Below are 15,089 nucleotides of genomic sequence, written 5' to 3' on the forward strand. Positions count from 1 at the left end.
TTTGCTACAATGCCTTTTCTGAAACGTTGTCTCCCTCTGCTGGAACACTGACTTCTTTCATTTAATGCCTGCAGACTATAAAAGAGAACCCAACCCAAAAAGTTTGGTTGATTAGTCTGTGGCATTCTGTTAAACTGTTGCTTATGGCGGTCTCTGTGAGCTTCTCAGCGACATTCAGCCAGCCAGGTATCCTGCCTGCAGTAGATGGAATGTGGCAATGGAACGCTGGCTGCGCGTGTCATAATAGGCTCTGAGCCTTTATATACCTGTGCACAGCAGCAGCCATCTTCAGTCTGCTGCTGGACAGCCAGCAGCAGCAGCAGCAGGAGAGGTATGTAATCAGGAGCCCTCCTGCTAAGGGTAGACAGCTGCTCGTTCCACCCCACCCCCCGCCTTAATTGGTTCTCATCCCTTCCAACGGTGTTGAGGCGGGTGGGAACAGCAGGGGGTGAAGGTGCTGTGTTTAAAGAGGTGGAGTTATGCAGATCTAAAACGCGTGGATTGCAGCAGCAGCAAGCCGAAAAGTGCAGGCATGTAAGGGATCTAGAGGTTGACAACATGTCTTCTTAACGGGAGTCCAGGAGCTCATCTCCACAAATGGACTTTTCAGGATCCTTGGGTGGCTCCGTAGTTTGAAACCAATTCTGGTTATCGCTTCTCGGCCTTTTGGCTAAGATCAAGTGTAGTATCTGTTCTTATCAGTTTAATATCTGATACGTCCCCTATCTGGGGACCATATATTAAATGGATTTTTAGAACAGGGAGATGGAAAAAGAGCTTGCTCTGTCCACTCCACGCATTGACCTGGTATTGCAGTATCTCCAGGACCGGTGCACCCCTTCTTTAATGCAGTTTCTAAAATCAGAAAGAATTGAATTCAATGTTTTTTGTTCATTTTGCTTGTTTGTCGGATTTTGGGATGGACTCTTTGGCTTTGCTTTTCTTCTCCTCATTGGATTTTTCATGTTCAAAGTTGCAGAAGCCAGATTACAAGCTCATTTTGGTTCAACTTCAGCAACTGTGCATTGCATTGCCATGTAATGTGATGCAATGCTATCTTTCTAGCTCTCCCTTTTTACTTCCTTTTGGATAAACAGACATATTAGGCAAGCATTTTGGAGCTTTCACCTAAATAACTACAGGTGGTGAGATAAGCTGCACAATATAATTGACCTTTCAGTATATTGTTGCACACACACCATCTATTTAGCAAATGCCCTTGTTATCAACAGCAGCCTTTTAAACTCACCTGAGCTAACAGGTATGTGCGCTGGTTACTCTGCTGCGCTTAAAATTTCTTTTTTGGTTTGCTACAATGCCTTTTCTGAAACGTTGTCTCCCTCTGCTGGAACACTGACTTCTTTCATTTAATGCCTGCAGACTATAAAAGAGAACCCAACCCAAAAAGTTTGGTTGATTAGTCTGTGGCATTCTGTTAAACTGTTGCTTATGGCGGTCTCTGTGAGCTTCTCAGCGACATTCAGCCAGCCAGGTATCCTGCCTGCAGTAGATGGAATGTGGCAATGGAACGCTGGCTGCGCGTGTCATAATAGGCTCTGAGCCTTTATATACCTGTGCACAGCAGCAGCCACCTTCAGTCTGCTGCTGGACAGCCAGCAGCAGCAGCAGCAGGAGAGGTATGTAATCAGGAGCCCTCCTGCTAAGGGTAGACAGCTGCTCGTTCCACCCCACCCCCCGCCTTAATTGGTTCTCCTCCCTTCCAACGGTGTTGAGGCGGGTGGGAACAGCAGGGGTGAAGGTGCTGTGTTTAAAGAGGTGGAGTTATGCAGATCTAAAACGCGTGGATTGCAGCAGCAGCAAGCCGAAAAGTGCAGGCATGTAAGGGATCTAGAGGTTGACAACATGTCTTCTTAACGGGAGTCCAGGAGCTCATCTCCACAAATGAACTTTTCAGGATCCTTGGGTGGCTCCGTAGTTTGAAACCAATTCTGGTTATCGCTTCTCGGCCTTTTGGCTAAGATCAAGTGTAGTATCTGTTCTTATCAGTTTAATATCTGATACGTCCCCTATCTGGGGACCATATATTAAATGGATTTTTAGAACAGGGAGATGGAAAAAGAGCTTGCTCTGTCCACTCCACGCATTGACCTGGTATTGCAGTATCTCCAGGACCGGTGCACCCCTTCTTTAATGCAGTTTCTAAAATCAGAAAGAATTGAATTCAATGTTTTTTGTTCATTTTGCTTGTTTGTCGGATTTTGGGATGGACTCTTTGGCTTTGCTTTTCTTCTCCTCATTGGATTTTTCATGTTCAAAGTTGCAGAAGCCAGATTACAAGCTCATTTTGGTTCAACTTCAGCAACTGTGCATTGCATTGCCATGTAATGTGATGCAATGCTATCTTTCTAGCTCTCCCTTTTTACTTCCTTTTGGATAAACAGACATATTAGGCAAGCATTTTGGAGCTTTCACCTAAATAACTACAGGTGGTGAGATAAGCTGCACAATATAATTGACCTTTCAGTATATTGTTGCACACACACCATCTATTTAGCAAATGCCCTTGTTATCAACAGCAGCCTTTTAAACTCACCTGAGCTAACAGGTATGTGCGCTGGTTACTCTGCTGCGCTTAAAATTTCTTTTTTGGTTTGCTACAATGCCTTTTCTGAAACGTTGTCTCCCTCTGCTGGAACACTGACTTCTTTCATTTAATGCCTGCAGACTATAAAAGAGAACCCAACCCAAAAAGTTTGGTTGATTAGTCTGTGGCATTCTGTTAAACTGTTGCTTATGGCGGTCTCTGTGAGCTTCTCAGCGACATTCAGCCAGCCAGGTATCCTGCCTGCAGTAGATGGAATGTGGCAATGGAACGCTGGCTGCGCGTGTCATAATAGGCTCTGAGCCTTTATATACCTGTGCACAGCAGCAGCCACCTTCAGTCTGCTGCTGGACAGCCAGCAGCAGCAGCAGCAGGAGAGGTATGTAATCAGGAGCCCTCCTGCTAAGGGTAGACAGCTGCTCGTTCCACCCCACCCCCCGCCTTAATTGGTTCTCCTCCCTTCCAACGGTGTTGAGGCGGGTGGGAACAGCAGGGGTGAAGGTGCTGTGTTTAAAGAGGTGGAGTTATGCAGATCTAAAACGCGTGGATTGCAGCAGCAGCAAGCCGAAAAGTGCAGGCATGTAAGGGATCTAGAGGTTGACAACATGTCTTCTTAACGGGAGTCCAGGAGCTCATCTCCACAAATGGACTTTTCAGGATCCTTGGGTGGCTCCGTAGTTTGAAACCAATTCTGGTTATCGCTTCTCGGCCTTTTGGCTAAGATCAAGTGTAGTATCTGTTCTTATCAGTTTAATATCTGATACGTCCCCTATCTGGGGACCATATATTAAATGGATTTTTAGAACAGGGAGATGGAAAAAGAGCTTGCTCTGTCCACTCCACGCATTGACCTGGTATTGCAGTATCTCCAGGACCGGTGCACCCCTTCTTTAATGCAGTTTCTAAAATCAGAAAGAATTGAATTCAATGTTTTTTGTTCATTTTGCTTGTTTGTCGGATTTTGGGATGGACTCTTTGGCTTTGCTTTTCTTCTCCTCATTGGATTTTTCATGTTCAAAGTTGCAGAAGCCAGATTACAAGCTCATTTTGGTTCAACTTCAGCAACTGTGCATTGCATTGCCATGTAATGTGATGCAATGCTATCTTTCTAGCTCTCCCTTTTTACTTACTTTTGGATAAACAGACATATTAGGCAAGCATTTTGGAGCTTTCACCTAAATAACTACAGGTGGTGAGATAAGCTGCACAATATAATTGACCTTTCAGTATATTGTTGCACACACACCATCTATTTAGCAAATGCCCTTGTTATCAACAGCAGCCTTTTAAACTCACCTGAGCTAACAGGTATGTGCGCTGGTTACTCTGCTGCGCTTAAAATTTCTTTTTTGGTTTGCTACAATGCCTTTTCTGAAACGTTGTCTCCCTCTGCTGGAACACTGACTTCTTTCATTTAATGCCTGCAGACTATAAAAGAGAACCCAACCCAAAAAGTTTGGTTGATTAGTCTGTGGCATTCTGTTAAACTGTTGCTTATGGCGGTCTCTGTGAGCTTCTCAGCGACATTCAGCCAGCCAGGTATCCTGCCTGCAGTAGATGGAATGTGGCAATGGAACGCTGGCTGCGCGTGTCATAATAGGCTCTGAGCCTTTATATACCTGTGCACAGCAGCAGCCACCTTCAGTCTGCTGCTGGACAGCCAGCAGCAGCAGCAGCAGGAGAGGTATGTAATCAGGAGCCCTCCTGCTAAGGGTAGACAGCTGCTCGTTCCACCCCACCCCCCGCCTTAATTGGTTCTCATCCCTTCCAACGGTGTTGAGGCGGGTGGGAACAGCAGGGGGTGAAGGTGCTGTGTTTAAAGAGGTGGAGTTATGCAGATCTAAAACGCGTGGATTGCAGCAGCAGCAAGCCGAAAAGTGCAGGCATGTAAGGGATCTAGAGGTTGACAACATGTCTTCTTAACGGGAGTCCAGGAGCTCATCTCCACAAATGGACTTTTCAGGATCCTTGGGTGGCTCCGTAGTTTGAAACCAATTCTGGTTATCGCTTCTCGGCCTTTTGGCTAAGATCAAGTGTAGTATCTGTTCTTATCAGTTTAATATCTGATACGTCCCCTATCTGGGGACCATATATTAAATGGATTTTTAGAACAGGGAGATGGAAAAAGAGCTTGCTCTGTCCACTCCACGCATTGACCTGGTATTGCAGTATCTCCAGGACCGGTGCACCCCTTCTTTAATGCAGTTTCTAAAATCAGAAAGAATTGAATTCAATGTTTTTTGTTCATTTTGCTTGTTTGTCGGATTTTGGGATGGACTCTTTGGCTTTGCTTTTCTTCTCCTCATTGGATTTTTCATGTTCAAAGTTGCAGAAGCCAGATTACAAGCTCATTTTGGTTCAACTTCAGCAACTGTGCATTGCATTGCCATGTAATGTGATGCAATGCTATCTTTCTAGCTCTCCCTTTTTACTTCCTTTTGGATAAACAGACATATTAGGCAAGCATTTTGGAGCTTTCACCTAAATAACTACAGGTGGTGAGATAAGCTGCACAATATAATTGACCTTTCAGTATATTGTTGCACACACACCATCTATTTAGCAAATGCCATTGTTATCAACAGCAGCCTTTTAAACTCACCTGAGCTAACAGGTATGTGCGCTGGTTACTCTGCTGCGCTTAAAATTTCTTTTTTGGTTTGCTACAATGCCTTTTCTGAAACGTTGTCTCCCTCTGCTGGAACACTGACTTCTTTCATTTAATGCCTGCAGACTATAAAAGAGAACCCAACCCAAAAAGTTTGGTTGATTAGTCTGTGGCATTCTGTTAAACTGTTGCTTATGGCGGTCTCTGTGAGCTTCTCAGCGACATTCAGCCAGCCAGGTATCCTGCCTGCAGTAGATGGAATGTGGCAATGGAACGCTGGCTGCGCGTGTCATAATAGGCTCTGAGCCTTTATATACCTGTGCACAGCAGCAGCCACCTTCAGTCTGCTGCTGGACAGCCAGCAGCAGCAGCAGCAGGAGAGGTATGTAATCAGGAGCCCTCCTGCTAAGGGTAGACAGCTGCTCGTTCCACCCCACCCCCCGCCTTAATTGGTTCTCCTCCCTTCCAACGGTGTTGAGGCGGGTGGGAACAGCAGGGGTGAAGGTGCTGTGTTTAAAGAGGTGGAGTTATGCAGATCTAAAACGCGTGGATTGCAGCAGCAGCAAGCCGAAAAGTGCAGGCATGTAAGGGATCTAGAGGTTGACAACATGTCTTCTTAACGGGAGTCCAGGAGCTCATCTCCACAAATGAACTTTTCAGGATCCTTGGGTGGCTCCGTAGTTTGAAACCAATTCTGGTTATCGCTTCTCGGCCTTTTGGCTAAGATCAAGTGTAGTATCTGTTCTTATCAGTTTAATATCTGATACGTCCCCTATCTGGGGACCATATATTAAATGGATTTTTAGAACAGGGAGATGGAAAAAGAGCTTGCTCTGTCCACTCCACGCATTGACCTGGTATTGCAGTATCTCCAGGACCGGTGCACCCCTTCTTTAATGCAGTTTCTAAAATCAGAAAGAATTGAATTCAATGTTTTTTGTTCATTTTGCTTGTTTGTCGGATTTTGGGATGGACTCTTTGGCTTTGCTTTTCTTCTCCTCATTGGATTTTTCATGTTCAAAGTTGCAGAAGCCAGATTACAAGCTCATTTTGGTTCAACTTCAGCAACTGTGCATTGCATTGCCATGTAATGTGATGCAATGCTATCTTTCTAGCTCTCCCTTTTTACTTCCTTTTGGATAAACAGACATATTAGGCAAGCATTTTGGAGCTTTCACCTAAATAACTACAGGTGGTGAGATAAGCTGCACAATATAATTGACCTTTCAGTATATTGTTGCACACACACCATCTATTTAGCAAATGCCCTTGTTATCAACAGCAGCCTTTTAAACTCACCTGAGCTAACAGGTATGTGCGCTGGTTACTCTGCTGCGCTTAAAATTTCTTTTTTGGTTTGCTACAATGCCTTTTCTGAAACGTTGTCTCCCTCTGCTGGAACACTGACTTCTTTCATTTAATGCCTGCAGACTATAAAAGAGAACCCAACCCAAAAAGTTTGGTTGATTAGTCTGTGGCATTCTGTTAAACTGTTGCTTATGGCGGTCTCTGTGAGCTTCTCAGCGACATTCAGCCAGCCAGGTATCCTGCCTGCAGTAGATGGAATGTGGCAATGGAACGCTGGCTGCGCGTGTCATAATAGGCTCTGAGCCTTTATATACCTGTGCACAGCAGCAGCCACCTTCAGTCTGCTGCTGGACAGCCAGCAGCAGCAGCAGCAGGAGAGGTATGTAATCAGGAGCCCTCCTGCTAAGGGTAGACAGCTGCTCGTTCCACCCCACCCCCCGCCTTAATTGGTTCTCCTCCCTTCCAACGGTGTTGAGGCGGGTGGGAACAGCAGGGGTGAAGGTGCTGTGTTTAAAGAGGTGGAGTTATGCAGATCTAAAACGCGTGGATTGCAGCAGCAGCAAGCCGAAAAGTGCAGGCATGTAAGGGATCTAGAGGTTGACAACATGTCTTCTTAACGGGAGTCCAGGAGCTCATCTCCACAAATGGACTTTTCAGGATCCTTGGGTGGCTCCGTAGTTTGAAACCAATTCTGGTTATCGCTTCTCGGCCTTTTGGCTAAGATCAAGTGTAGTATCTGTTCTTATCAGTTTAATATCTGATACGTCCCCTATCTGGGGACCATATATTAAATGGATTTTTAGAACAGGGAGATGGAAAAAGAGCTTGCTCTGTCCACTCCACGCATTGACCTGGTATTGCAGTATCTCCAGGACCGGTGCACCCCTTCTTTAATGCAGTTTCTAAAATCAGAAAGAATTGAATTCAATGTTTTTTGTTCATTTTGCTTGTTTGTCGGATTTTGGGATGGACTCTTTGGCTTTGCTTTTCTTCTCCTCATTGGATTTTTCATGTTCAAAGTTGCAGAAGCCAGATTACAAGCTCATTTTGGTTCAACTTCAGCAACTGTGCATTGCATTGCCATGTAATGTGATGCAATGCTATCTTTCTAGCTCTCCCTTTTTACTTCCTTTTGGATAAACAGACATATTAGGCAAGCATTTTGGAGCTTTCACCTAAATAACTACAGGTGGTGAGATAAGCTGCACAATATAATTGACCTTTCAGTATATTGTTGCACACACACCATCTATTTAGCAAATGCCCTTGTTATCAACAGCAGCCTTTTAAACTCACCTGAGCTAACAGGTATGTGCGCTGGTTACTCTGCTGCGCTTAAAATTTCTTTTTTGGTTTGCTACAATGCCTTTTCTGAAACGTTGTCTCCCTCTGCTGGAACACTGACTTCTTTCATTTAATGCCTGCAGACTATAAAAGAGAACCCAACCCAAAAAGTTTGGTTGATTAGTCTGTGGCATTCTGTTAAACTGTTGCTTATGGCGGTCTCTGTGAGCTTCTCAGCGACATTCAGCCAGCCAGGTATCCTGCCTGCAGTAGATGGAATGTGGCAATGGAACGCTGGCTGCGCGTGTCATAATAGGCTCTGAGCCTTTATATACCTGTGCACAGCAGCAGCCACCTTCAGTCTGCTGCTGGACAGCCAGCAGCAGCAGCAGCAGGAGAGGTATGTAATCAGGAACCCTCCTGCTAAGGGTAGACAGCTGCTCGTTCCACCTCACCCCCCGCCTTAATTGGTTCTCCTCCCTTCCAACGGTGTTGAGGCGGGTGGGAACAGCAGGGGGTGAAGGTGCTGTGTTTAAAGAGGTGGAGTTATGCAGATCTAAAACGCGTGGATTGCAGCAGCAGCAAGCCGAAAAGTGCAGGCATGTAAGGGATCTAGAGGTTGACAACATGTCTTCTTAACGGGAGTCCAGGAGCTCATCTCCACAAATGGACTTTTCAGGATCCTTGGGTGGCTCCGTAGTTTGAAACCAATTCTGGTTATCGCTTCTCGGCCTTTTGGCTAAGATCAAGTGCAGTGATCTAGCGGCTGCTGCCTTGGTCTTGGCTGAGAGGTGCTCGGGGTACCCGGCTCCTTGGCCTGGGGGGATCGCTCTGTTTTTCAGCAGGGCTTCACCTCCCTGCTGCTATTAGGGAGTCGGATTAGTCCCCGGGCAACGGGAGGCGATCATCTACCTGGCACTTCGGTGTTGAAGGTTTCTATTGAGAAGAGGAGAACCTGTTTGTGAAGAAGATGTCTGCAGCATCACATGAAGGAGAGGAAGATAATGTGCCTGAATTCGCTAAGGTGCAGAATTCTATTCGTTTGGTTGTTCAGGAGAACTTTCGAGATCAAAAGGATTTTAGGTATGTGATGAGTCAAGTTCTTGTGGATCTTTTTGGTTTGAAGACAGAAGAAGTGTTGGCGATAATGGACTACCCCAGGAGGGGTGTTTATGATATAGTTTTTGTTGACAAAGTTTTTTTTGAAAGATATCTAAGGAAAATGACTGCAAGCCAGGATAAAAGAATGGAGGGGATAAGTGTAATGCCACACTTCCCCGTTAGAGATAAATGGATCATTGTTAAAATGTACTCTCCATTGGTGGACGAAGAGGATGTTCTTACATTTTTGGAGTTTTTTTGTTTGTCAGTAACACCAAAAGGGAAGATTTATAATGAATTTGGTTTTTGGACTTCGAAGTGGAAATTTTTGGTCCGTTTCAAAGAAGATGAGCAGGGGACTGTGTTGCTTCCCCCAGCTAGGTTTAAGTTGGGTAATATAAATGGTGATATTTTTTTCAGTGGTATACCCACTTTTTGTCGAGTTTGTCGTCAATACGGGCATGGAAAGGAAAATTGTTCGGGTGGTGTATGTGGTTTTTGCAAAAAAGGTGATCATGAGTCAAAGGATTGTAAAGATCGGAGGAAGTGCAACTTGTGTCAGGAAGATACGCATGTTTTTAAGAATTGCCCAAAGAGGAAAAGAAATAAAGAGAAGGAGGTAGTGGTTAAAAAGGTTTTGGTAGAGAGAAAGGAGGAAAGTGTAGAAAAGGTGTTGGTGGTAAAGGGAAAAGAAAGCAAACCTGTAGGAGTGCAGAGGGAGATGGAGAAAACAAGAGTAGATTGGGGGGATAGGGTAGAGAGTGAAATGGGAGGTGTAAGTCAGGGAACTGGCCGTGGTAAGGTTAAAAAGCAAGAAAAGAGAAAGGAACAGGAAGTGGAGGTGGCAATGGAAGAAAATATAGTTGTTTTTCAACAACCTATGTTTATAAAGAATGCAGAATATTTTAACCGGTTGTACCGTAAGTTGTATGATGAGAAACGTTTGGACTATCTTATAGAGAATGTTAGGAAAGAACTAATAAGAGATAAAAATGTTTTTTGTGTGAAATATAGAATACCAGATGGTGTATCGAAACAAGTTTTTTCAGCATCAAGGGTTGAAGATTTGTCCCTTAAGGTTCTGAGTTGGGTTGGGGTTCATGCTTTTGATAATGGTTACAAGTATTTTACTTGATGTTATTACTGTTGTTAATACAGTTATAATTTAATTTTTATTTTTTTGGTATCCATTCAGGTTCTGAAACATTTCTTTCTTTGTAAGTATTGTTGTATTTTTGTAATTTTTTTTTCTGACATTAAAAGTACCAAAACCTGATGATGATTTAAGTTGGAGTCCACGTCTTGTCTCCCTTTGGGGAGAAGAGGACTGTGGAGTGGACTTTAATTTTAACCTGAATAGGTTTTAAAAAAAAAAAAAAAAAAAAAAAAATCTGTTCTTATCAGTTTAATATCTGATACGTCCCCTATCTGGGGACCATATATTAAATGGATTTTTAGAACAGGGAGATGGAAAAAGAGCTTGCTCTGTTCACTCCACGCATTGACCTGGTATTGCAGTATCTCCAGGACCGGTGCACCCCTTCTTTAATGCAGTTTCTAAAATCAGAAAGAATTGAATTCAATGTTTTTTGTTCATTTTGCTTGTTTGTCGGATTTTGGGATGGACTCTTTGGCTTTGCTTTTCTTCTCCTCATTGGATTTTTCATGTTCAAAGTTGCAGAAGCCAGATTACAAGCTCATTTTGGTTCAACTTCAGCAACTGTGCATTGCATTGCCATGTAATGTGATGCAATGCTATCTTTCTAGCTCTCCCTTTTTACTTCCTTTTGGATAAACAGACATATTAGGCAAGCATTTTGGAGCTTTCACCTAAATAACTACAGGTGGTGAGATAAGCTGCACAATATAATTGACCTTTCAGTATATTGTTGCACACACACCATCTATTTAGCAAATGCCCTTGTTATCAACAGCAGCCTTTTAAACTCACCTGAGCTAACAGGTATGTGCGCTGGTTACTCTGCTGCGCTTAAAATTTCTTTTTTGGTTTGCTACAATGCCTTTTCTGAAACGTTGTCTCCTTCTGCTGGAACACTGACTTCTTTCATTTAATGCCTGCAGACTATAAAAGAGAACCCAACCCAAAAAGTTTGGTTGATTAGTCTGTGGCATTCTGTTAAACTGTTGCTTATGGCGGTCTCTGTGAGCTTCTCAGCGACATTCAGCCAGCCAGGCATCCTGCCTGCAGTAGATGGAATGTGGCAATGGAACGCTGGCTGCGCGTGTCATAATAGGCTCTGAGCCTTTATATACTTGTGCACAGCAGCAGCCACCTTCAGTCTGCTGCTGGACAGCCAGCAGCAGCAGCAGCAGGAGAGGTATGTAATCAGGAGCCCTCCTGCTAAGGGTAGACAGCTGCTCGTTCCACCCCACCCCCCGCCTTAATTGGTTCTCCTCCCTTCCAACGGTGTTGAGGCGGGTGGGAACAGCAGGGGGTGAAGGTGCTGTGTTTAAAGAGGTGGAGTTATGCAGATCTAAAACGCGTGGATTGCAGCAGCAGCAAGCCGAAAAGTGCAGGCATGTAAGGGATCTAGAGGTTGACAACATGTCTTCTTAACGGGAGTCCAGGAGCTCATCTCCACAAATGGACTTTTCAGGATCCTTGGGTGGCTCCGTAGTTTGAAACCAATTCTGGTTATCGCTTCTCGGCCTTTTGGCTAAGATCAAGTGTAGTATCTTTCGAAAAGGCGGCTTTGGATGTTGGCCGCCCTAGTAGATTGATACATTATGCACACTGGGGTTTAGGCGCTTGTTAGTACGCCAGGTGGCTAATATAGTCATCTGGTGGAAAGCATGGCCCCCCAGGATCGACGCCATTGGGCCGGGGAAGATCGAAAGCCCGAAGTGTGAAGTGCCCCAGGAGTGGTGACCCTGGGGTGCCTTAACTCACTGGGATTGGGAACCCCACTTGAGTTTATGGCACATTTGCACAAGCACTTCAAATTTTCTTTCTTCGCACACACCCTTATTCCGGGCCTTCTGGCCTTAGGATGGGGAATTTTGAAATTCCCGGTCGAAGGTCCGGGCAGTATTATACTGTGAAACCTTCACTATTTATTTAATTTCTTTGTCACTGTGTGTCCACTTATTCACGTGTGTCACATCCTACTAGGATTTTGTCGGGATGCGGTTCCCTTACGGGTTCCTCTCTTGGCAGGTCTAGGGGGGGAGTGTGTGGCCATCAGGTTCCGCTCCCCCCTGAACCCCCCTGGCTCTCCTCTTTCGGGAGGAGAGCGTTGTTGGCTCCCCTCTTCCGGGAGGGGAGCACAGTCTTTGGCTCCCAGTGCCTTGCTCGGGTGAGAACTCGGGCAGGTGCTGGGGGTAAGATTGGGTCGCCTCTGGCTCCGGCTGGAGGTGGCTATTTGTCCCTGTTCCTCGCTGTGGCCTTCTGGCTCGGAGGGACGGGGAATGGTTTGGGGGACCCTTCTCCTTTTGGAGAGGGTTTCAAGAAGACCAGCATCCTAGTGCACTTTTTTTGTGGCACTTGTCACTTTTTTAAGCGCACTCGGGTTTTGTACACGAATTCGGGCTTTCGATAGAAAAAAAAAAATCTGTTCTTATCAGTTTAATATCTGATATGTCCCCTATCTGGGGACCATATATTAAATGGATTTTTAGAACAGGGAGATGGAAAAAGAGCTTGCTCTGTCCACTCCACGCATTGACCTGGTATTGCAGTATCTCCAGGACCGGTGCCCCCCTTCTTTAATGCAGTTTCTAAAATCAGAAAGAATTGAATTCAATGTTTTTTGTTCATTTTGCTTGTTTGTCGGATTTTGGGATGGACTCTTTGGCTTTGCTTTTCTTCTCCTCATTGGATTTTTCATGTTCAAAGTTGCAGAAGCCAGATTACAAGCTCATTTTGGTTCAACTTCAGCAACTGTGCATTGCATTGCCATGTAATGTGATGCAATGCTATCTTTCTAGCTCTCCCTTTTTACTTCCTTTTGGATAAACAGACATATTAGGCAAGCATTTTGGAGCTTTCACCTAAATAACTACAGGTGGTGAGATAAGCTGCACAATATAATTGACCTTTCAGTATATTGTTGCACACACACCATCTATTTAGCAAATGCCCTTGTTATCAACAGCAGCCTTTTAAACTCACCTGAGCTAACAGGTATGTGCGCTGGTTACTCTGCTGCGCTTAAAATTTCTTTTTTGGTTTGCTACAATGCCTTTTCTGAAACGTTGTCTCCTTCTGCTGGAACACTGACTTCTTTCATTTAATGCCTGCAGACTATAAAAGAGAACCCAACCCAAAAAGTTTGGTTGATTAGTCTGTGGCATTCTGTTAAACTGTTGCTTATGGCGGTCTCTGTGAGCTTCTCAGCGACATTCAGCCAGCCAGGTATCCTGCCTGCAGTAGATGGAATGTGGCAATGGAACGCTGGCTGCGCGTGTCATAATAGGCTCTGAGCCTTTATATACTTGTGCACAGCAGCAGCCACCTTCAGTCTGCTGCTGGACAGCCAGCAGCAGCAGCAGCAGGAGAGGTATGTAATCAGGAGCCCTCCTGCTAAGGGTAGACAGCTGCTCGTTCCACCCCACCCCCCGCCTTAATTGGTTCTCCTCCCTTCCAACGGTGTTGAGGCGGGTGGGAACAGCAGGGGGTGAAGGTGCTGTGTTTAAAGAGGTGGAGTTATGCAGATCTAAAACGCGTGGATTGCAGCAGCAGCAAGCCGAAAAGTGCAGGCATGTAAGGGATCTAGAGGTTGACAACATGTCTTCTTAACGGGAGTCCAGGAGCTCATCTCCACAAATGGACTTTTCAGGATCCTTGGGTGGCTCCGTAGTTTGAAACCAATTCTGGTTATCGCTTCTCGGCCTTTTGGCTAAGATCAAGTGTAGTATCTTTCGAAAAGGCGGCTTTGGATGTTGGCCGCCCTAGTAGATTGATACATTATGCACACTGGGGTTTAGGCGCTTGTTAGTACGCCAGGTGGCTAATATAGTCATCTGGTGGAAAGCATGGCCCCCCAGGATCGACGCCATTGGGCCGGGGAAGATCGAAAGCCCGAAGTGTGAAGTGCCCCAGGAGTGGTGACCCTGGGGTGCCTTAACTCACTGGGATTGGGAACCCCACTTGAGTTTATGGCACATTTGCACAAGCACTTCAAATTTTCTTTCTTCGCACACACCCTTATTCCGGGCCTTCTGGCCTTAGGATGGGGAATTTTGAAATTCCCGGTCGAAGGTCCGGGCAGTATTATACTGTGAAACCTTCACTATTTATTTAATTTCTTTGTCACTGTGTGTCCACTTATTCACGTGTGTCACATCCTACTAGGATTTTGTCGGGATGCGGTTCCCTTACGGGTTCCTCTCTTGGCAGGTCTAGGGGGGGAGTGTGTGGCCATCAGGTTCCGCTCCCCCCTGAACCCCCCTGGCTCTCCTCTTTCGGGAGGAGAGCGTTGTTGGCTCCCCTCTTCCGGGAGGGGAGCACAGTCTTTGGCTCCCAGTGCCTTGCTCGGGTGAGAACTCGGGCAGGTGCTGGGGGTAAGATTGGGTCGCCTCTGGCTCCGGCTGGAGGTGGCTATTTGTCCCTGTTCCTCGCTGTGGCCTTCTGGCTCGGAGGGACGGGGAATGGTTTGGGGGACCCTTCTCCTTTTGGAGAGGGTTTCAAGAAGACCAGCATCCTAGTGCACTTTTTTTGTGGCACTTGTCACTTTTTTAAGCGCACTCGGGTTTTGTACACGAATTCGGGCTTTCGATAGAAAAAAAAAAATCTGTTCTTATCAGTTTAATATCTGATATGTCCCCTATCTGGGGACCATATATTAAATGGATTTTTAGAACAGGGAGATGGAAAAAGAGCTTGCTCTGTCCACTCCACGCATTGACCTGGTATTGCAGTATCTCCAGGACCGGTGCCCCCCTTCTTTAATGCAGTTTCTAAAATCAGAAAGAATTGAATTCAATGTTTTTTGTTCATTTTGCTTGTTTGTCGGATTTTGGGATGGACTCTTTGGCTTTGCTTTTCTTCTCCTCATTGGATTTTTCATGTTCAAAGTTGCAGAAGCCAGATTACAAGCTCATTTTGGTTCAACTTCAGCAACTGTGCATTGCATTGCCATGTAATGTGATGCAATGCTATCTTTCTAGCTCTCCCTTTTTACTTCCTTTTGGATAAACAGACATATTAGGCAAGCATTTTGGAGCTTTCACCTAAATAACTACAGGTGGTGAGATAAGCTGCAC

The 15,089-nt window shown here is 45.2% G+C and overlaps 9 non-coding genes and 2 pseudogenes across 9 annotated transcripts; all 11 read left to right on the forward strand.

The window, feature by feature from the left end:
• The first annotated feature begins 650 nt into the window (after positions 1-650).
• LOC141226866 (U2 spliceosomal RNA) lies at positions 651-841 on the forward strand. Its single transcript, XR_012293984.1, has one exon. It is a non-coding gene; the product is annotated as a U2 spliceosomal RNA (small nuclear RNA).
• A 1,114-nt stretch (positions 842-1,955) lies between these two features.
• LOC141226867 (U2 spliceosomal RNA) lies at positions 1,956-2,146 on the forward strand. The gene has a single exon (XR_012293985.1). It is a non-coding gene; the product is annotated as a U2 spliceosomal RNA (small nuclear RNA).
• Positions 2,147-3,260: 1,114 nt separating this feature from the next.
• LOC141226868 (U2 spliceosomal RNA) lies at positions 3,261-3,451 on the forward strand. The gene has a single exon (XR_012293986.1). It is a non-coding gene; the product is annotated as a U2 spliceosomal RNA (small nuclear RNA).
• Positions 3,452-4,566: 1,115 nt separating this feature from the next.
• Positions 4,567-4,757, forward strand: LOC141226869 (U2 spliceosomal RNA). The gene has a single exon (XR_012293987.1). It is a non-coding gene; the product is annotated as a U2 spliceosomal RNA (small nuclear RNA).
• Positions 4,758-5,871: 1,114 nt separating this feature from the next.
• LOC141226870 (U2 spliceosomal RNA) lies at positions 5,872-6,062 on the forward strand. Its single transcript, XR_012293988.1, has one exon. It is a non-coding gene; the product is annotated as a U2 spliceosomal RNA (small nuclear RNA).
• A 1,114-nt stretch (positions 6,063-7,176) lies between these two features.
• LOC141226873 (U2 spliceosomal RNA) lies at positions 7,177-7,367 on the forward strand. Its single transcript, XR_012293990.1, has one exon. It is a non-coding gene; the product is annotated as a U2 spliceosomal RNA (small nuclear RNA).
• A 2,853-nt stretch (positions 7,368-10,220) lies between these two features.
• Positions 10,221-10,407, forward strand: LOC141227193 (U2 spliceosomal RNA). The gene has a single exon (XR_012294289.1). It is a non-coding gene; the product is annotated as a U2 spliceosomal RNA (small nuclear RNA).
• Positions 10,408-11,522: 1,115 nt separating this feature from the next.
• LOC141227354 (U2 spliceosomal RNA) lies at positions 11,523-11,614 on the forward strand (annotated as a pseudogene).
• A 789-nt stretch (positions 11,615-12,403) lies between these two features.
• Positions 12,404-12,588, forward strand: LOC141227248 (U2 spliceosomal RNA). Its single transcript, XR_012294331.1, has one exon. It is a non-coding gene; the product is annotated as a U2 spliceosomal RNA (small nuclear RNA).
• A 1,115-nt stretch (positions 12,589-13,703) lies between these two features.
• LOC141227356 (U2 spliceosomal RNA) lies at positions 13,704-13,795 on the forward strand (annotated as a pseudogene).
• A 789-nt stretch (positions 13,796-14,584) lies between these two features.
• Positions 14,585-14,769, forward strand: LOC141227249 (U2 spliceosomal RNA). Its single transcript, XR_012294332.1, has one exon. It is a non-coding gene; the product is annotated as a U2 spliceosomal RNA (small nuclear RNA).
• The last annotated feature ends 320 nt before the right edge of the window (positions 14,770-15,089 follow it).

The sequence above is a fragment of the Phyllobates terribilis genome, unplaced genomic scaffold (genome assembly GCF_046119375.1).
Source record: "Phyllobates terribilis strain yellow unplaced genomic scaffold, ASM4611937v1 Scaffold_416__1_contigs__length_1633014, whole genome shotgun sequence".
NCBI classification, from domain to species: Eukaryota; Metazoa; Chordata; class Amphibia; order Anura; family Dendrobatidae; genus Phyllobates; species Phyllobates terribilis.